Below are 23,137 nucleotides of genomic sequence, written 5' to 3' on the forward strand. Positions count from 1 at the left end.
GCTTTAGTGCTTTTAGTCTCTTGGGACCATTTCTCAGCTTCTTTATCTTTTTCATGAAAATACTCCTTCAAGAGACCAATCAGTTCTCCAGAAAAAAAATAACTATGCATAACATGCTTTTAAATTTAATCTGCATTATTAACATTTTCTCCATCACTTTGTTAAGTCTAAACCATCAGCAAAACAATAGATCAAGCCCTGATATGTTGTTTGTCAATTTGTAAGGTGTAAATGCTCACGCTGAAAATTTAACAGTCATCCTCAGTTTGAGATGGCTCCAGCATACCCCTGGGACCATTGGTTCCCCACAGATGCCAACTCCTGGGGGGAGAAAAAGCCACAAATCTGAAGGATTTGCTACACATCCAGAACACAAGGTAAATGATAGGATAGGGGGTATACAAGTGATGGTGAAAGCAAGTGGTATAAATCAGCAACCACTAAAAGGCAAAAAATCTATGGAGCTATTTTTAGGAGATATTTGCTGCATTCTAAAGAAAAGGGAAAGGACATGAGAGAAAAGAGAAGAAAGGAAAGAAAAGAAAGGAAAGGAAAAGAAAAAAGAAAGAAAGAAGGAAGGAAAAAAGGAAGGAAAGAAGGATACAGACTCCTTTAAAAGATAGACTGTTACTATTCCATTCCTCTAAAACCACATTCCATATACCACCTCCATATCTTTTGCACAAACTATTCCCCATACTTGGAATACTCTTCCTCACTTCTACATCTTATAATCCCCAGCTTCCTTAAAGGGTCATCTCATATGTCATCTCCCATACAAGGTCTTCTCTGTACTGAAGAATAAATTGAAAACATCTTCAGGCACTCAGGACAAAGATCACCAGAATTACTCCACCCTGCCAATCTTGCTGAAGTACAGCTTCAGGGTAATTTGCATGGCCTTAGTGTAGCAACCCCAGGCATGATAGGAATTGAAAACAGTGTGCTATCCCAATTTAAATGGCAGATCCACCTCAGGAGTTGCCATTGTGGGAAAGAAAAAGCAAATCAAAAAATACATTTTGACCTAAGGGATTTTTTTTCCTCTGCTGCCTGAATGCAACTGCCAATCTAAAAAGAAAAATCTAAAATCGCTTGGGATTATGGGTTGTGCCTACAAAAAAGAGCTGTTAAGTACCCTTCCATAAGCAGCAATTCTTTAAGAATAATAGATGGCAGCACAGAAGTCACATCAGCCCAGCAAATGACATCAACAACCCTTTAGGAAAGGAGCAAGCACCAGTTTCACAGACAGAGGGGGTGTCTTGGTTGAAATGCAGCCTTAGGAACAAAAGTTGGCCAAGCTAAGTGTGTTCTGTCTCCTTGTGGTGGTGGAATTTGGGAGGGAGGAGAGGAATTCTATTTGTTATTTAATTTGCTCTTTAATTACATGTCTTTGATTTAGGTTAATATGTTACGTGGCTTAATATGTCGAAAGTAAAACATCAGATGTGGACTTTGACCTGGGTTTTTCAGCACATGCTGACCCAAAGGGAGCCTTGAATCTGAGATAGCTATAGAGGTTCATTTTTGAGGGGTGCCTGAGCTATATTTGTACAGAGTAATAAACATTGAAACATAGTAACATATAAAACCACTAAAAAATTATAAGGCATCAAGCCTTCTTTCAATAAGCTAATAGTCAAGCTGAGGACACAAGAAGTACATACATGATTGAAAAAATAATGCAACAAATACCAGAGTTGAACTTTTACTACCTTGTGATAGCTCTTTCATTGCTATTTATTTATTTATTTAGGCAGTCAGGGTTAAGTGACTTACACTGGGTCACACTGCTAGGAAGTGTCAAGTGTTTGGTCTGAGGCCAGATTTGAACTTAGTTCCTACTCACTTCAGGGCCAGTGCTCTATCCACTGCCATTGCTATTTATAAGTGCTACAGAAGTACAGACAATAAGTACTATAGAAATTCAGAGGAGTTAGCCCTATGCGCTGGAGTGTTCAGGAAAGGCTTTCTGGAGGAGAGAGAATTTAAGCCCAGCTTTGCCAGAAGAGATTCCCAACCTGTTGGACACCGTTATCAAGAATCAGTGACCTACAAAGCTTTTTGTGTTTGCCAAGTGCCTCTGACCAAGCAATAGGGGCCATAATGGTTCCTGGACTTCAAAACCACACCCCTTCTCCTGCCGACTCATCCTAGGACTTCTCTCAGCACCCAGAGACTCAAAACCATGTACCTGCAGCAAACACCCTCATCTGCCTCCACTTCCCCCTTCCCTAAGCAGTCAAAAAGGTTGTGGAAAGGAGTGACCCCAGGAAACAGAGGGTAATAATGGTGATAATAGAGCTTTAAATTTTTCAAAACACTTTATATCTCCTGTCTCCAGATCAGGATCATAGAGTCATTCTTTTAGAGTGCAAGGGACCTTAGAGGTTATTTAGTGCAATCCTCTTGTCTTATAATTGCATTAGATTGTGAACTCCCAGAGAGCAGGGACTGGTTTTGGCAAGGGGGGGGGGGGGTGTTGTTGTTGGTGGTGGTTGTTTGAGTTGCCTTACTTTATATCTCCAGTGCTTAGCCCAGTGCCTGGCACACAGTAGGCCCTAAATATCACCCCATCTCCTTTTTGGCTTGATTGATTGAAGAGGAACTGAGGCCCAGAGCAGAGATTTAAATTCAGGTCTTCTGACTTCCAATTCAGAACTGTTCCTATTGCACAATGACTACTTGAGCCTCAGAACAACCCTATGAGGTAGATACTGCAGCCATTATTATCCTCATTTTATGGAGGATTGAACTGAGGCAATTAGTGAGGTTTAAATGGCCTTTCCACAGAAACCTAACAAATATCAGAGGTAGAAACTGAACCCAGGTCTTCCTTACTCCAGAACCAGCCCTCTATCCACTAGATCACACTGTGTCTTCTGGGGGAGAGTTCAAAACTAAGTAACTCCAAAGAGGCAGATAGAGGCACAAAATGACCTCCCAAGATCACTTTCAATGCTGAAGCTACATGCCTCTCTTAACACCTAGAGAGCATCCTTGAGGTTCACTAGAAGATGGGATATAGGGTAAGAGACTGTTCCATGCCCATGATTCTATCAGTATAGGAAACGCCCTTCCCCCCACCAGGGCAGGTCAGTAGCTGCTCTGCAACTTCAGCACTGAGACTTGCCCAGGGTCATACAGTCAACTGTGTCAAAGGCAGGATTCAAATCCAGGTCTTCTTGACTCTGGCAGCTCTCTGAGCCCATTTCTTTCAGAGAATACACTTTTTTTGTATTGCAGCCTCCCAAAGTGGTGCTTGTGCTGGAGTTAACAATGAATAAATTACTCCTAATACCAAGGACGTTTAAGAAGATGCACCTTTACTAGTCTGGTGTAAAATGAAGTGGTCCTGCTCTCCTTCTCACTGACTCAGACTTCTTGAAATACATCAACATTCAAAAAAGAAAAAAATTTTCCCTGCCCACCCCACCCCACCCCACCCCATCCCCCTTCTCCTCTCAGGCCCTTCACACTATGAATTAGAGGCAAGAGATTACATTCACCTGGAGCCTTATCATATGGGATACAAAGTGTCACTGAAGTATTCACCTGGGGCTTGGCCCCAGATAGATAGGCAGATAGCCCCAGGCAGATAGAATGGGCTGCTTGCTGGGGTGATTTAAGAGGTACCAGGAAGTACCCCCACCACCACAAAGCCCCTGTCCCAAAATCTCTCTCCTCTGTCAGGCTTGGTGCCTGGAATTCTACTCCTTTTGGTCCCTGAAGGCTTGAAGCTTTCCCTGTTGAAATGCAAATGCCCCTGGAAAAGGTAACACCTTAAGCCTTTATCAGTGGGAAAGAAAAGATCCTTGGTTGGCACTGGTGGCACTGGCTAGCTGAGAAGCAGCCACAGGGCACCCAGGAGGGACCTAGGAAGCACAGAAAGGGGAGAGGGTGGAGAGGAAGAGCACTGAAGACAGACAGCTTGCTTCGAATTTTGCCTAGAGCTCGCCCTGACCTTGAGCTCCAGGAAACTTAGGTTCTGTAAAGAAGGGCCTGAAAACACCAGTACTCCTGGAAGCCTTCATTAAGATCTGAGGACTTGGGACAGCTAGGTGGTGCAGTGGATAGAGCACTGTCCTTCAAGTCAGGAGGACCTGAGTTCAAATCCAGCCTTAGACCAAACACTTGACACTTACTAACTTTGTGACCCTGGGCAAGTCACTTAACCCCAATTGCCTAAAAAAAAAAAACCTGAGGACTTCCCTCAGCATGGTGGAACAACAGTGGAAAAGGAGGCTGGATTTAGAGTCAGATAACCTGAGTTCAAAATCTGCCTCTGTCACTTACTACTTGTGGAACCTCAGGAAAGTCACTATATCTCTGAGATCTCAGTTTCCTCATCTCTAAAGTGAGGGGGTTGTATTAAGTGACATCTAAGTCTCTTCCTGCTTTAAATTTATGATCCTATGTTAATAAAATACCTAAAATTTGTGAAGCACTTTACAAATATCATATCATTTTATCCTCACAACAACCCTGAGAGGTAGACACTACTATTATCCCCATTTTACAGGTAAGGAAATTGAATCAGTTAACAAACATTTATTAAGCACTTACTCTGTGCCAGGCACTGTGCATAGTACTGGGGATAGAAAAAGAGGCAAAAGACAGATCCCTTAAGGAGCTTGCAGTCTAATGTGGGAAACTATTCAAATTATGTGCAAACAAGCTACATATAAGATAAACTGGAAATAACATAAGAGAAGACACTGAATTAAGGGGGTTCAGGACAGACTCCCCTTAGAAGGTGATATTTTAATCTGGGATTTCAAAGAAGCTAGGGAAGCCAAGAGACAGAGGAGGGAGAATATTCCAGGCTTGAGGGACACCCAGTTATCTGGATAGGGAAGATGGATTATCTTGTTCTAGGAACAGCAAGGAAGCCAGTGTCACTGAATCACAGAGAATTGGGGAGGGGGGCAGGTAGAGAAGATGTAAGGTAGGAAGGGGTCAGGTTATGAAGGGCTTTGAATGTCACAGGACTTTATATTTGATCCTGGAGGTGACAGGAAGCCACTGGGAGGGTGAAGTGGTCATACCCTAACTTTAGGAAGATCACTGACAATTAAATAGAGAATTGGACTGGAGTTGGGAGAGACTTGAGGCAGGAGGACCAACCAGCAGCCTGTTGCAATAGTCCAGGCACAAAGTAATGAGGGCCTGTGTCTGAGGTCAATTTAATTCAGATCTTCCTGACTCCAGGTCCAACCCTCTATCCACTGTGTCCCCTGGCTGAGCTAACCTGGGGTAAATGCAACTGTGCAGAAGAAGGATTTCTAAGGAAAAAGTGCTCATGCCATACAAATCTTACAGCAAAAAGGGAGAGGGGCTGACCTCATGATAGCTATGGCAGGTACAGTGACCCATGAGAAATAATACTTCCCCACACATTGACTACTTCTTCAAAGGCTTTGAAAAGGCTGTAACATGAATCAGGGAGAACAAAGTGGGTCTTTGAGAAACTGAAGTTTTCAATGACTCCCAAGGTTCTTCCTGGAACAGAGGTCCACTAGTTAACACCAATATTCTTCAAGTGATGTTTAGATTCCTGAGAATCATAGAATACTACAGTCTCCTAAGAAATGAAGTCGAGTAGTTCCAAGGGCTGGCTGCAATACATTAAAAATAAGAAATGATGCAGGAGATATAGTATCAAAGATTGATCCAACTTCATGATTCCATCATTCTAGGGAGTTTCTCTTTTGAATGAAGAAGACTTGGTACCGAGCCTGGCACATAGTAGGTACTCAATAAATGTTTACTGGATTGGATTGGAAATCAGTACCTACTCTACAAATTAGAGAGTTGGTCTGGGCCACTGTGAGCTAAGTGACTTGCCCAGGGTTACACAGTCAAAGTGTCAGAGGGAGAATCTGAATCCAGATCTTCCTGCCTGAGACCAGCTCTCAATACACAACACCTCCCATGTATAAAAGATACCATCAGAAGAATGTTGGACCATGGGAACTGCCTATATACTCCCTTAGTTACTTGTGTCCTAAATGCAGTTTTGAATAATGGATTCTCAAGTACAGTCACAAGGAAGTTCAGAGCACAACAAATCAGAACATGGAGTCAAGCAGAGAGGGAGCAGAGCAAAACTTTTATTAAAGGGAAATACAGTATAAAGGGGTCAGTTAGGGATGACTGAAACAGGTCTGCTGGGGGTTCTTGGTGAAACTGGGCCCTGAAACTGATAAATTCCAGTGGGTTTTTAAAGGGTTCTTACCTGGGTCAAGCAGGAGCAAGCTTTGGTGGCAGGTGACATGGTACTAAGGTTCAAGACTGGTGCTGATTCATGATGAAGGAAGCAGGGAGGGGGAACATCTCAAGCACTGGCTTCTAGGGTATTCATACTCCCCAAATAAGGGGGGCTTTCAACCACTATAGATAGGCCTTAGTACTTTCCCCAATGTGACACAGGGGATTTGAGCCTCCCTGGGACCCTCTTTAACAGCTAGGTAGTGCAGTGGATAGAGTGCTGGGCCTGGAGTCAAAAAGACTCATCTTCCCGAGTTCAAATCTGGCCTCAGATACTCACTAGCTGAGTGACCCTGGGCAAGTCACTTAACCCTGTTTACCTCAGGTCTTCATTTGTGAAAATGAAATGGAGATGTGAAGGGCAAACTATTCTAGTGTCTTTGCCAAGAAAACCCCCAAATGGGGTCACAAAGAATCAGATATGACTGAAGCAACTGAGCCACAGCACCACTTCCACTCATCTACCTATTAGCCCAAGGGCTTGGCCTGTTCCTTAAAGCAGTGGTCTTGAAACATTTTTTTTTAAACATAGACTATCAGTAAAAATAAATTAATAAATTTAAGCATATCCCCCACTCAGCATGTATGGGTATTCACCTATTTATAAATTATTTACATGTTCAATTGTACTAATAATAATCTACATTTTAAAACTTACATTAAAATAGACATTTAAAAAGAATGAAAGAAAAATGAAGTAATGGCTGCTCCTGGAGTCAATAGGAAGCCACTGGCTTTTAATGAATAGGAGAGGGACATACTCAAAACTGCACTTGAGAAAAATTAATGTTGGCTGTTATATGGAGGCTTGATTGGAAAAAACGAAGATATGAGGCAAGGAGACCAATTAAGAGCCTATTACAATTGTCAGGAATGAGATCTTGAACTAGGGTGATAGCTATGTGGGTAGAGAGAAGGGAACCATGGATGCCAGAGATGTTGTGAGGGTAGAAACAAGATCTGGCAACTGATCAAACATATGGGATGAGAGAAAGTGAGGAATTTGAGATGATACTGAGGTTGTGAAACTGGGGTGCCTAGAATAGTAGTGCCCAAAACAGTAATAGGGAAGCTTGGAAGAGAAGTATATTTGGGGGGAAACAAAATGAGATCTATAAGGGAGATCAAAACTCATCAAGGCCAGCTCATCTTGTGACCCACTCTGTCCAACCCAAAACAAAAAAAGATAGGGCTCTCATTCACTGGTCACTGCCCTGAAATACAGAACCTGCCTTCTGAGGCACCTGCTGCAGCCAGGAGGTGATAAAAGAGGTGAGTATGTAGGCAAAGCAGGGAATTTTCTCAGATACCTGTGCAGTTGCAACTGTGATGGCCCTGGTAATGGTTAGGTAAGATTGCCCTGAGGGGCAATACCTAGCTTTAGGATTTGGGAGGTTGTACAATGGAGGGAGGAGGAGTCAGAGACTGTTGGGATATAAGAGCAGGTATGGTTGTGTTGTATGTAGACAAGCCCCACAATTGTTGGAGGGGGGGGATGTGATCCATCTTTCCATCTTCTGATTGGTTAATCACACTCTCCTTGGGGTCAGGTTATGGGTCATATGGGTCAGTTTGGAAACCAATGTCACAAAGAATATCATTTTGTTGCTGTTTGGTCATTTCAGTTGTGTACTACTTTTCATGACCCCATTTGGGCTTTTCTTGGCAAAAATACTAGAGTGGTTTGCTGTTTCCTTCTCTAATGGATGCATTTTGTCAGACAATGAGAGGTTAAGTGACTCGCCCAGTGGCACACAACTAGCAAGTGTCTGAGGTTGGCTTTGAACTCAGGTCTTCCTGACTCCAGGCCAGGCACTCTATATACTACACAACCTAGCTGCCCAGAGAATATCTCTACACATTGGCTGAAAATAAAAGGCATTGACCAGTCTATAGGCTTTCTCCCAGACAACTCCTAGGTGGTTAAAGGAAGCAGCCTACTCAGACATTGGAGGAGACACTTGGAACAATGCAGAGATCACAGGGATTGGAATTAGAGGGCTTGAATTTAAATCCTTGACTCTGCTACTTACTACCTGGGTGACCTTGGGTAAATCGTACAGCCAACTCCATGCCTCAGTCTCCCCATCTGTAAAATGAGGGCTTTGGTCTAGAGATGACCTTGAAGGTCCCTTCTAGATCTATCTCTAACTAGCCTTTGTTTGAACCATTAATGAGGCTGCCATTGTTTATGAGCCATAGGAAGGGGAAATTATCATTTTGGATTTCATTTTAATTTTGGTTTAATTAGGCAAAAAGCTCTTCTGCTTTAGCAAAGTAGGGCAGCTGACTGCTGAGGGCTAGGGCTAGTGCGGGCATCCTACTCAGCTATCAAGGAAAGAGACACCAAACCAAAAAAAAAAAGCCCCATTCCCTCTAAGCACAGAGAATATTCACTACTCAGTCACAGCAGCCTGTTAGGCAGGCAGCAGTTATTTATCTTTAAATCTTAAAATTAAATGCTTGCAGCTGCAGAGTTCAGATCTGAGCGTTTCATAAACAGCTCATGTTAAGACTTCAATTAAACCAGTGAATGTTCCTTAATTGTATCCAGCTTTAGACAGCTCAGATCATTTCCTTCATTTTAAAGCCCACCTGTTGACTGAGCATGTAAGAAATCATTCTGTTTTATACCATGGAATGGCCTGGGGTTGGGTTGCCTAGCTATTGTCTTTTTCTTGTAGGATCCCTTCCGCTCTTCACCTCTGGCAGCATAGAGAGAATCTCTCCCTCTTCAGCTGCTCAATGAACTCTAGGTTCCAATCCTACTCCATCCAGCTGGCTACTCAGGGTGCTGAGCCTTCAGATCCAGCTAACCATTCTCTGCTTTCCAGATGGTCCCACTTTTGAATCTTACAACTTCATTAATCTTCCCCATATCTGTTTCTGTGCTGGTCAAATAAACTTTACTCAAGTAAAATTTTTCTGGTTCTCTCTCTACTACCCTTCTTCTGGAGGTACATCCACCCCTGGGACAGAAACAGTGGCTTCCTGATGTTGTTCTGTTGTTTCAGTTACATTCGACTCTTCTTAACGCCATTTGGAGTTTTCTTGGCAAAGAAACTAGAGTGTGTTGACATTTCCTTCTCCAACTCATTTTACAGATGAGGAAGCTGAGGCAAATTGGGCTAAAATTACTTGCCCATGTGTAAGTAAGTAAGGTGAATTTTAATGTGTGTAAGGTGGATTTTTGTTATTCTTTCTTAGAGTCTTCTTTCCCAGTATCCAGAGCCATAACAATCTCTACCTCCCAGGAGTTAGTTATGAAATCTCACGATCATGGTTGAAAACAGTTTCTATTGTGCAGTCACAATAGATATAGGGATGAAGTGATGTAAAATTGTGAGGCTATTACTGGCAATGTGCCTTCTTTGTCTGTTGCTCTATAAAGCAAGGGGGCACTGGTCAGTGAGTGGGGACCCCCTTAGGGGTGAATGCACAAACTGGAATTCTGTGCATGCCTTGATTGGCCCTCATCAAGGCTTAGGAGGGGGAATCTGTGTGTTTGCCTCAACTGGGCCTCATTGAGACTTGAGGGGATTTAGGGCAGTGCACAAGTTGTGCTGGTCTTGACTGACCCAGAGGGGTCAGAGACAGAGGGGTAATTGCCCCCTCTTCGAGCCAGCCCCTGAGAGAAGAGTTGTTAGGGAATGCTGTAGGAGTTGGTGCTCCCATTATCAGCGAACTCCCTTTGAAAAGACTAGACTAGAATAAAGTAAGCTTATTTAACACCTTATTATGACTCCATTCCTGTCTTCCTGTCTGACAGGATTAAAAGCAAACCTGCTAGTGAGAGGTGCTGGAAGCCCTCCTGTGTCTCCTACCTAAGAAATGGTTTAGTAGGTGTGTTTACTTGCCTAACACCAGGGTAACTTAGCTAGTAAGTGTCTGAAGCAGGATTTGAACTGAAGTCTTCCTGACTCCAGGTCTGGTGCTCTATCCACTGTACCACCTAACTGCCCCTACCTCCAGATATTCTACGTTTAGTAGATTGAGTTTGTTGGAACAAGAATTCAAAGAGCAGGCAACACTGAATAACTACTGTTTCTATGGGACAATTTTTCTATGCTGTTCTCTCAAGGTACACATTTACTCAATGACTTCTAAACCTAGTTGTTGAATAATAATAGCACATTTACATGGTACTTTTTAAGATTTTCAGAATCTCTTCATCTCAGCTCCATTCCTTTATACAGACTATCCTCTATAACTGGAAGGTACTTCCTCCCCTTATTTGCCTCTCAGAATCCTGAGTTTCCTTCCAAGCTCAGCTCAAACACTACCTCCTCTACAATGTCCTTGCTTACCCCTCTGAGCTGCTAGTGCTGACCCCCTAGAACTACCCCATATATATTTTACATGTGTTCATATTTATCCATGTTATTTTCCAATCATAATAATAATAGCTATGATTATGCCACAAACTGTTAAGTGATTTTTTAAAAAAATTTTTATTTAATTTTTTAAATTTATGCAACAAAACAAGCATTTCCATAATACAGTAGAATAAAAAAGATGATTGTACATGAAACTGCAAATCTATTATATACAACTTGCTATTCCTTTTAAATATGTAATAAAATTATCATGTAAATTTCTTTTTTTTCTCTCCTCCCCTGCCCTAGAGACAACTATCATTGGACACAAATAAGTATGCATATGTAAAAATATTCTATACATACTTCTATTTATCACTCTTTGGATGCAGATAGCATCTTTCTTCACATGTCCTTTATAGTTTATTTACATATTTATAGTGCTTTACATTTTCCTCATTTGATCCTTACAACAACCATGAGAGGTAGGGTACCATTATTATCCTCATTTTAAAGATGAGGAAACTGAGGCAAACAAAGGTTAAGTACCTTGCCCAGGATCATAGAACTAGTAAGTATCTGAAGCTGGATATGAATTCAAGTTTTCCTGACTCTAGGCCCAGAGCTGTGTGCTCCTTGAGGTCAAAGACTGCTTTATTTCTTTTTTTTTACCTAGCACTTAGGACAGTATCTGGCAAACAGTTAAGTTTAATAAAGGCTTGTTGATCAATTGAGCTCTTTTGATCCTCAAAGTTTCCCTGAGAGATAAGTAGGTCAAATTTTATTATTCCCATTTTACAGAGGAGGTAACTGAGCCCCAGAGAGGGGAAACCACTTATGTAAGGTTACTTAGCTAAAGACAGAACAAGGAGTAGAATCCAGGTCTAAATCTGGCTTAGAGCACACTGTTTTTGGCCCAGTCTGATTTCTTATTTCTTATTTCTTATTTCTATCCTCACTATCTCTTCCCAAGCACAGTTGGTAAGCTGTTTATTTAGGCATTTATCAGATTTTGGGGCATCTTTGAAATTTGCATGAAGTTTGAGACCCTATTTGAACATAAAGTGACATGTAACATCTCCCCACACATACTCCCTGATTCCTATTTCCTTTCCCCATTACTGCTGCATTTCTAATACTTATAATCCAACCTCACCACAGGCATGCGGAGATAGCTCTAAAGTCCCTTCAAATTCTAATCCTATGAATTTTCTTGAAAATAGTTTAATTAAAACACTGAGTTCACCAAAGTACTAGGTCATACTGCATCACAAGTTTACAAATGAGTTATTGGTCATAATCATTCAAGTCATCACACTCCTAGAGCCCACAAAAATGGGTAACCAAACTAAGAATGCAAGCCAATCAATTATCAAGTATTTATTTACTGAGAAACCCTATGCCTGGGAAGTCAAAGGCCATGGAAGGACACAGCATCAATCTCCAGACTTCTAGCAACCTTAACCATGCAGTGGGTCACTCTCATTCTTAAATATACTTTCAACACTGCACTATTCAATGACTTTCTTATTGTCTGAGTAAAGTCTCAACCCTTTAGTCAAGCATTCTAGCCCTCCAATAGACAATCCATCTCACCTTTTCAAACCAATCTCCTACTATTCTTTTCTAGGAATTGTCCCCTCCTAACAAAATGATCTATTCATTGTTCCCTAGATATACCATTAGTATTCTCACCTTATGTCTTACTGCTTACCTAAAACAGCTGCCTAACACTGGATCAGACACAACGGGGTATAAAAAGTTTTTATGATATGGTCTCTTCCCACAAGAAGCTTATAGTCAAATTTATAAAATACAGACAATGCAATTAGTGAACCAAAAAGTAATATACATTTGTATCCATTTATATTCATATACCATATATACATATATCAGTTAGGACCAGACTACTTAGTCAACCCAAGCAATAATATAATTACCAAATGACACGTAGTTACTTACATGCTGCTTGGAATTGAGTGTGTATGTATATGTATGTCTGGAGGGTGTAAGGGATGGTATACTGAGTTACCTTTCCCCTACCTGGTTTTAGCCAGAATAATAGGTTTCAGGAAAATGGGCCCCCCAACGTAATCATGTAACTGGACTGAGTAGAAGGTTTTCTGTTGTTAATAAGACTGTGCCCCCTTTGATTCACACACTGACCAATTCCTTGAAAAGGGACAATCCCCCAGTGATCTTCAGACCTCACAGAGCTTGGAGCACATGTGGTCCCTAACCCTTAGATGGGAGGAGCTGAAAGATAAGCAAAGATTCCAGTATGAGATAAGACCCATCAGTACAGTTGTGAGATAAACTTCTGAGAGCTCTGGTCTCTGATTTTTCTCATTCTGTGGGGCAGACAACAAGACTCTTCTGCTCTTTACTGGAAGTTGTATGAGAGTACTGCACAACTCAGGAGAGGTATTAATTAGTAATAATAATAATAACAGGTCACATTTATATAGCGCCTAAAGGTTTGCCAAGTATTTCAAGTGCAATATCTTCTAAAGTGAGGCATCAGATCACTGCTCAGCTACTTACTACCTGTGTGGCCCTAGGAGTAAGACATTTAACTTCCCTGGACTTTAGTTTCCCCATCTATAAAATGGGTGGAAGGGTGAGGAATGAGTTGAAACTCTGAGTTCCTTTCCAGCTCTAAATCAGTGATCCTATAATCCCATTTGATCATGACAGTTACCCTGTAAAGTCAGTGCTATCATTATGACCACCATAAAATTTAGGAAACTGAGGCTCAGAGGCACTAAGCAGCATGCCAGTGTCTGAACCTAAGTCTTTCTGACTCCACCTCCAGCACACCATTCACTGTACCACTCTGCATCAGATTTTAAACCCTTTCTGTCCTCTTTGCAAGAATATCTGTGTGTCTCCTATCTTTAGATCATTCTTAAGGACTACATTCTTGATGTTATTTACTGAGGTTTTATCGAGCTAGAAATTTTCTGCCCCCGCCAATAATCTACGTGTTTGCTAGTCCCCTTTCAATACTTCCCTCAAGTAAATCATGTATGTATGTATATATGTAAACGTGCGTATATAAATATATATGTGTGTGGACAACACACACCCACACACACATATTCAGTGAGGTTTCAGCCAGGTGTGTGGAATCATCTCTAACCAGCTTGCAAAAGCCAATTGTTAAATTTTCAGTGTGAACATTTAGACCTAGGAAATCAGCAAATGCTACAAACTAGACCTTGACTTACTGCTTTATTGATTCTGTAGACTTAAGTGATGGAGAAAATGTTAATGATGTACATTAAACTTAAAAGCACATTGTGTATACACAGGGGAGGGGGCCTCAAAGGAAGCAGAGCCAACTGTTTGATGTTTACCAGTGTATCCCAGGGTTTAGCCAGCCACGCTCCTGTCCATTGCCAAAAAGAGCCCTAGAGAGATTACTGGCCTTTAGCATATTCTAGATGGTCTAGTATTAATAACATACTGCACAAAGTTTGTTAGTGACAGATCAAGTCAGAGAGTTTTTGTGTAAGGTGTTTAAAGATTCTAACGTGCTTTAAAAAACATAAGGGATTATTATTAATAATTATGTTGAATATTTATATAATTATATGCATATATAACACGACAGCTTATAATGCTGATACGTACTATAACTCTGGGCTAAGCAGTACTTTACAAACAGACTATCCAACCAGAGCCCTGGTGCTCTCTACTTCTTCCCATCACCGACAATCCTTGCCACCATCTCTATGACATCTGTAAACATGGATCATGTTGTAGGCTGCCAGGTTTTTGTAAAACTCTCCGCAAGGCTGCGTTAGTCACACTGTTGAGTGTGAATGATTTTTTTCAAACAGGGAATTTTCCAAGCATAGTTGAGAAAACTGCAAAGCTCATCTGGGCTCCAGAGGGCTTGGGTTAGCTTATTAACATACAAATAAGCACATTTTACTTTGTTGGAGCTTCCAGCACACACATGCTAATGAAGCTAGTGCTTAAAAAGTCCATCTTCTCTGAAATGTCTAATTAATCTGCTGCTTTGGAAGGTGCACAGAACAGTGTGTCTGCAGAATGTCTGTGATGCTGAGGAGACGAGAGGAGCCTGTTTATGTGGGGGGCCAGATGTTCCCAATGTCAGGGGACCTAAACAATTAAAAATAAACAAGGTAGAAAAAAAGGCGCTCGATGAGTGCATGGCCTTTAAATTGACATTATACCACATATGGCAGAGGCCCAAAGCAAAGCAGAGATGGAGAGTGTCATGTTTTCCCAGCTGTTAGCATCTCCTCAGGTGACAGTATCAGCTAAGACAGGAGAAGGCCAAGGAAGGTGATTTCTGTGGTGAGCACAATCCTCCTTCTGGTAACCAAGGTTGCAACCTCATCATCTTCCTTGATTCTTCCCTAGCCCCCCGCCTTCTACATGCAATTGGTTGCCAAGTCTTATTAATTCTGCTTCTACAATATCTCACATCATTCCCACTTCTCGCCATTCACTCATATACTACCCTATTCCAACACTTTATCTCCCCTCACCTGGACTATTGTAACAACCTCCTAATTGATGATCAACTTCTGATCTCTCTCTTCTCCTATCTGTCTTCCAAATAGCTACAAAAATAATCTTTCTAAAGCACAAATCTAACAATCTAACTCAGTGGCTCCCTAGCACTCCCAGGATAAACCAAAAACCCCTCAGCTTGGCATTTAAAGCCCTTCACAATCTGACTCAACTCTAATTTTACATTTATCCCCTTTACAGACTCTAACTTCCAGTCAAACTAGCCTCCTTGTTGTGCCCCAGCCTTGGAAGCTTCCTCATATCTACTTAATTGAATCCACCTTCTCAGTAAGTTTCAGTTCTTGTGTTATATCCTAGGAGAAACATTTCCTAGTTCCCTTTAGGTCTCCCTCCTCAATTGTTGCAGCGCTCAGTCATTTTCAGTCATGTCGGGCCCTTCATGACCCCATTTGGAGTTTTCTTAGAGTTATTTACTGCTTCCTTCTCCAGTAGATCCATTTTGTCAGGCAATCAGAGGTTAAGTGACCTGCCCAAAGTCACACAGCTAGGAAGTATCTGAGGCTGGATTTGACCTCAGGTTTTCCTGACTCCAGGCTCAGTGCCCTATCCACTGAGCCACCAGATACCTCCTCAATTGTAGGATCATAGATTTAGAGCTGAAAGGGAGCTTGGGACTATCAAATCCAAACAACACCCACCACCCCATTTTACAGATGAACAAATGAACGCACAGAGAGAGGTTGAATGACTATCCTAGAATCACATAGTAGTCACTGTCTGGGCTTCACAATTCCTCACCTAGCACTCTTATCACTGTGCCATTTAGTTGCCTCTAATGTATATACTTACCTGTTTACATGATGGATCTCCCCATCTCCCAGGAGAATGTAAGTTTCCTGAAGGCAAGAATTGTTTTGCATTTTGTTTTCTATCCCCAGGGTTTTTCATATAGTTGGACTGCGATCGTTGGATCGCATCAATCCTGACAAGAGTAGGCTATGAAGATCAGGTTTATAAAACTGATGGCAATTGATGTCCAGTGAAAGAAAACAAAATAACATTTTGGATAATGAGTCTGTAATTAAAGGGACGTTTAGAAAATACATGGAATGAAAGGCACATGGTGATAGAAGGCATGTCAAGCACAGCACTAGCAGTACCCAAAAGAGCATGCTTTTGTGACCTTCCAGTTCCTCTAGTTTGCAAATAATTTCACAGTAACAGACAGGATTCCCAGAGTCCCTTTCCATCCACCCCACACCAACAGAACAGCCAAGAGTTGCCTGACTCTCTCTTTGATACCATCTTCTTACAGTATTTAGGTTAAACAGGGTCCCTAATGTCAGGGAGCCTCACTTCTCATTTCTACCTACTACTCAAACCCACAGGGATTCATTGAGCTCTATGAGCCCTGCTCCATTAGAAGTTGTGAGGGATACAACAACACACAACATAAGGCCCCCGCCTCCAAGGTTAACCCATATGAAACAATTAGGGAACAATAGAGGATCCTGTACAATTAAGTGTTAAACTGTAAGTACTGTAAAATGTCAGAGAATGGGAGAGATCACTGGGGATTGGGGTTAGTCACACAAGGCTTCCCAAGAAGGTGGACCTTGAAAGATGGATAGGATTCCAAAGACTAAAGTGTTCAATTACACATAAGCTGCAAAGGGACAAAAGGGAGTGAGGGATTAAAGCAGGCTGAGCATGGATATTTCTAATGTCCTCCAAGCTTCTTAATGCTAGAGACAAAAATCATTCAAGCAGCATTAAGAACTACAAAACATCAGTAACTATCCCCAGAGTTTAGAATTCTCCTCCATCAAGAAAGGGATGTGGTACATTTTGAAAAATGAAGGCAAACATACAGAAAATGTTTCTTGCTTTCTCCTGTCATGAAAAGCACAGCTCAGTTGGGCCTAAAAGACTTTAACCTGCAAGGCCAATATGCAGAAAGAAGGTAATGCCTCTTCCATCTTCCCTGATGTTCTCTCTGAGGTATGCAACCCCAAATAGCAGTGATTGGTCTTTGAACACATTTGCATTACAAATACATTTGACTTTCTCCCTAGATTCATCCAGAATTTTTTTTCTGTAATCATCTCCTTCTTGATTTTTCTCCTGCTCATAGGATAGGTAGTTTTATTACTACTTATGTTCTTTCCCCAAAACTAATAGAATTCATATAATCACAGAGCTGGAAGGGATTTTTAAACAAACACACTTATTCATTCCACCAACATTTATTAAAAGACTACCATGAGCAAAGTACTGTGCTAGGTGCTGTGGGATTAAAAAGATAAAAATTAACACACTGTCCAATCTCAAGGGTGTTTAAAATTTGCTAGGACCAATATAAACTATACATAGTTAAGTATCCTATGGGATAATGTGTGATGGGAACAATTAGGAATTCCAAACTGATCCTGGAAAATTTGAAGAGAGAAAGAACACTCAACTGGAGGTGAGGAGAGTGTTATCAGGAAAGGCTGAGCCTTGAAGAAAGGGGTGCTGAAGCAAAAAAATAAGGAGAAAGTACATTTCAGGAAGGGGGTGGCAAACGCATGAAAGGGGATGATAATTGAGTTTAGTTTGGCTAGAACACAGAGTGCATTAAGAAGAACACCATGAAATAAAGCTGGAAAGGAAGCAGTCTGTAGAAAGCCCTAAATATCAAACTAAGAAGTCTCTAGTTTCTAAGGCAATAGGGAGCCATTTAAGGTTTTTGAGCAAGGGATTATTCCATGGTCACAGGAAGGTTATTTTTGGCAGCTCCTGTGAAGGCTGGATTGCAGAGGGGAGAAACTATAGGCAAGATCAGTCAGGAGGCTAGCCCACTCCTTTCGTTTCATAGTGATAACTAACATTTATATTATGCTTTAAGGTTTACAAAGCACTTTTACATGTATTATCCTAACTGATCCTCACAACAACCCTGTGAGGCTGGTGCCATTTTTATTATCTCTATTTTACAATTTACAGGAAACTGAATCCGAGAGTAGCTGAGTGATTTGGCCAGGGTCACACATCAAGTGTCTGAGGCAGAATATGACCCGTAGATCTTCATGACTCTCTCAGTCCATCACTCTATGAACTACTCCATCTAGCTGCCTCTTTAATAATAGCTTAACATTTATCTAATTTTTTTTGGAGAAACAAATAGTAAACCACTTTAGTATCTTAGCCAAGAAAACCCTAAATGGGGTCATGAGGAGTCAGACATAACTGAAGCGACTGAAAGACAACAAAATATAACATTTGAGGGTTTGCACGGCACCTTATGTGCATTACATAAGCATATAAGCATACTACTAGTAGCAGACACACACACCAAAGTTGACTTTGACCTGTTGCATCTGACCAGAACTAAGAATATTTGGATGAAACCTAAAAAAAAGAAGAAAAAAAACTAAGTTCTAGCTAAAGAGCTCATCATTACAGTGTCTCCATCTTCATTTATCCAATCTAGGTAATCACAGATGAGTACAAGGTCAATATTCTCTTTTCTCATTTCCATCATAAAATGAAAACACAGAAGTAACAAGTCATCCCTAAGCTATTCTGTGTCCAAACACCAGTTAGCCACCTAAATTTTCCATCATCCAAAAATATTGAGAGCAGCAGGAGTCTGGAAAAGAAGAGGGGTAGGGCTTTTTATAGATCTTCCTAGTGGTCTTAGAGCCCCTGAGTTTTGAAAGAGGGCTACATAGGTCATGCTGCAAAATCACATTCTACTGAGCCTGCCCCTAGAAAGGTAGCCAGAACACACTTCTCCCCTTCTCCCACAGAACTCCTGGTGAGTTGAAGGCTATAGAAAATATATTTTTGGTCTCCTCTCCATTGTGCAAAACTTTGAGCTCTCCAAAATGTGTTCAGTCTTCAGTCATTTAGAGAGAGGAATGTTCACCACATCTTCCCTGAAGCCAAGGAACAAAACCAACAGCAGTTAACATCTGAAACTCTTAATGTTTGATGACAGACAACTAAGGTGAATCCTCTCATTTCTCCCCAGGTACAGAACAGAGCCTGGATGGAGACAAAACCAAAGTTAGGAAAGCCAACATACAGCAATTTCTGACGGCATCATAAGGAGAAGGGAAAGTGGTAGAGTCAGAGATCTCACAAATCACAAGAAATAATAAAGAGACCTCATCCTCTCCAGGGTTCCCTGTCGATTTCCCCCTGCTGTTTATACCCCCTGCCAAAATACTTTTAAGATTCTGAGTGACTTATTTCAGATGTTGGGACTGAACCCCAAGTTGAAGGTTCCATTCCTCATGCTCATGCTCCCAGTGTCCAACCATGATCAGCAGTAATACATCTACAACACAAAAGGTGCCTCAACCATACATTAGTTAAGTACTAGTACATTGTTCCACTTCTGGATGTGATTGGAAGTAAGGCATCCTGGGCTACTGTGAGATTATCTGTGAGATTCCATTCATCCAGCTTCACAATATTCATATCATCCTTTACTCCTCCTCTCTCTCTCTCTCTCTCTCCCTCACCCCACCCCAATCAGTTGTCAAGTCATATCATTTTTATCTTCACACCATCTTTTACATTTGCCCCCCTTCTCTCCACTGTCACAACACCCACCTCTGTTCAGGCCTTTGCCATCTCTCACCTGTACTATCTGTAGTAGTCTCCTAGTTGATTTCCCTTCCCAATCCATCCTCCACACAGTGCCAAAACAATCATCCTAAAGCTCTGATAACCATGTCATCCTCTACTCAAGAATCTTCAATGACTCCCTATTGCCTCTAGTCTAAGATAAAATACAAACACCTCAGCTTAATATTTAAAAGCCTTTATAGGCTTGATCTTGCCTATTTTTATACACCTATTTTAATTTACCATATTTTACACATTCTATGTTCCAGTCAAACCCATCTCCCTTGGTTTCCCATCTCCTGCCTCTGGGCTTTTACAAAACACTTCCTCCTCACTTTACTTCTTAGAATCCTTAGCTTTCTTCAAGGCTCAGTGAAGGCTCCTATAGGAAGCCTTTCCTTATCCCACCACCACCACTACCACCAATTTTTGGTGCTCTCACCCACCTAGAATTATCTTTCATTTACTGATCTGAGTAAATATTGTAGTCTACTCCTTGACAGTAGCACTTGTTTTTCATTTTGTTTTGGTTTTTTTTCTCAACACCTTATTCAAAGTAGGGATAGATAGAGAGATAGATAAATGAATAAAAAATGAATGAATGAATACATGTTGAACAGAACAAATGGAAGGGATTGGGAAGACCTGGAAGTGTAACTAGTGGACTAAGTCTCTTCCAACTCAGAATCTCATTAAGAACTCATTTTGCTAAAGGTAGAGTAAAGGGGGCAGAAGAGTCCTAAATGCCTGAGATTGAGCACAGTGAAAATTATGAGTTGAAAGAGACTTTACAAGGAAATTCCCCTGAAAGAGCCAAAATAAGGGCCTTCACAATCAAACAGTGAATCTCCTTGAAAAGGTGAGAGGTATTGCAACCAAGCATATCACCAATTTAAAATATAAAATCATTTGCAGAATCTTATGAATGAATGAAAAAGCATTAAATAGGTGCCTACTATGTGCTAAATTCTGAGGATACAAATACTCAAATAACTCTTCCCTTCAAAAAGTTTATATTTTAATAGGAGAATACAACACATAGAGGAATGGTGGTTGGGGAAAGAAGTTTTGGTCTTGGAAGTCACAGGAATTAACTGTAACTGGAGCCACAAGGCAGATGAATGTCATGCCCTTTCTAGTAGAAATGATACTGTTGATTTGATTAATGTTCCCATTTCAAGAGTATGAGGTGATTTTATGGTGATTGGCTGAGGATTAGGAAAATATGAAATATGACCAAGATGGGGCAGTGACTAGATATAGTGAGTTTGATGAATTTGCACACAATCACCCACCTAAAATCCTCACAGCTAAGTCCCAGGGTGAAATTTTAAAACTGAGGAGATGATCTCCCTTAGAGATAGGATTGGACCTGGTTCCTGAAGGTTTGGATACAGAGGGTGGCTGTTCCAAGTGGGAAAAAGTTGGGGGTACGGGGAACAAAGGCAGAGAAGTTAATAAGATGCTTAGGTAGGCCCTGGCTTCCTGATGGATGGCAAGTCTGGTGTAAGTTATATATAATGGTTTAGGTGAGTTTTGTTCACCTATGGATCAGAACAACTCAAGCCCAAGGAAGAGTTGCAAAGCTGAGTGGATTAACTACCCCAAAGTTAATGGTGAAAGAATATAAGCATTCTCACCTCATAAAACAGTTAGAAACATCAAAGGGGGAAAAACAAGTTTACAGAAAGCTTGGCAGGAAACCCAACTAAGCAAGATCATCTAGAGGACATTTAAGGATGAAACTGGGGGGATAAATATCAGATAAAAAATAGAAAAGACCTATACTTTTTTTACAAATTCTGTTATTCATCAATGACAATAGAGTCATCAATTTTGGACTCTAGTCCAAATATGTTACCTAAGCAGAAATATTATTAATATTATTAAAAAAACAAAGAAAAACAAAAGATGGAAAGTATGCCTGGACTAGACCAAGAACACATAGAAGAGATATATGCTGGAGATAGTATTTACAGAGCATTGAAAAATTGATCTCCAAGCTGTCTGAAAGGATATAGGATAAGATGGAGGGATAGGTACTATTATTATCCCCCAAAAAAAGAACTGTAACCTTTGAGGAAGGTAAAAAGAGAGTATAAAGTTTTTGTAAATGAGATCTTATAGCAGACCACAACTTAATGATCAATAATCAATCAGAGAACTAGTTTTATTAAACTCCTACTTTGTTGCAGACACTATGATAATTGCTATCAATATAACTGACAAAAAGATGTAGAATAAAATATATCGTTGTGCTTACTGTTTGTTGGCTACAAAAAAAAGATTTGAATTAGTAGAGCAAAACTATCTCAAAGCTTTTCTTCCAGCAAGATGTCTCCCATATCAAAATCATACAAGATCTTGAGAGATCTAACAACAGAGATAATCTTCTTTTGATAATCTTCTTTTTTTAAATATTGAGAAGCATACAAATGAGTGACATTGTTGCCAAAGGTGTTCACCACCTGGGGGAATGTTTTGTTCAAGGTCCACAATGAAGAGCAATTCTCTATAGGTGTCTTCCAAATTCTCCTGCTTAAAGATAGTATTGCTCTGATTTCATCAGGCCCTGTAAATGCAGAATCTCATAAATGAGATTCATAATAACTCTAAAGAATCTGGCATCTATGCAGAAAAACAAAATGGATGAAGAATGGCTATTGTCAAGATTATGACATGCCCTTGGATGGATAGTCCTTAGAACTGGTCCATCAGTACATATCTTGTACTCAAATGCTGCAGAAAAAAAATGAACTAGGACCATAAGTGAACAAGAAGAGCATAAGTAAGACTGTAATATCTCTTACACGCAGGCCTCAGAGTTAATCTAGTCCAATCCTTTCATTTTATAGATGATGAAACTGAGGCCTAGAGAGAGCGAGTAACTTGTCCAAGGTCACATAGGTTACAATGGTAGAGTTGCATTTTGAACCTAGGTCCTCAGACACCCAAATCATTATTCTTTTCATTGTACCTCCCTTCAACCATTCCTCATATGGCATGGTTAAAGTTCTCCTACACCATAATCACTCTCCCTATATGATAAGGTTTTACATTATGGTATATAAATGAAATAAAATCTTATTGTGCTGTAGGAAGCAAAGAACATGATGAATACAGAGAAGCCTAGAAGGAAAGACATGAACTGATGCAAAGTGAAGCAATCAAAGCCTGGACCAAAGTAAATGGAAAGAACAACATGGTTTCAAGTTTCCCCACAATTATGAACTCCCTCCTCTTGTTGTATTCCAAGTTTTACAATGTCTCTTTAAATACGGCACACTTAGTTGAACACAATACTCCAAGTTTTGTCTGTTCAGATGACTGGGACTACTTTTCCTTATTCTGAACTTTTGTGGAGATATGGGGGTGGGGAGGAAAGAAGAGTACACTGGATGAATCACAAACCTGTGATTTTA

Source organism: Vombatus ursinus, unplaced genomic scaffold, assembly GCF_900497805.2.
Source record: "Vombatus ursinus unplaced genomic scaffold, bare-nosed wombat genome assembly UNPS02014832.1, whole genome shotgun sequence".
Classification (NCBI taxonomy): Eukaryota; Metazoa; Chordata; class Mammalia; order Diprotodontia; family Vombatidae; genus Vombatus; species Vombatus ursinus.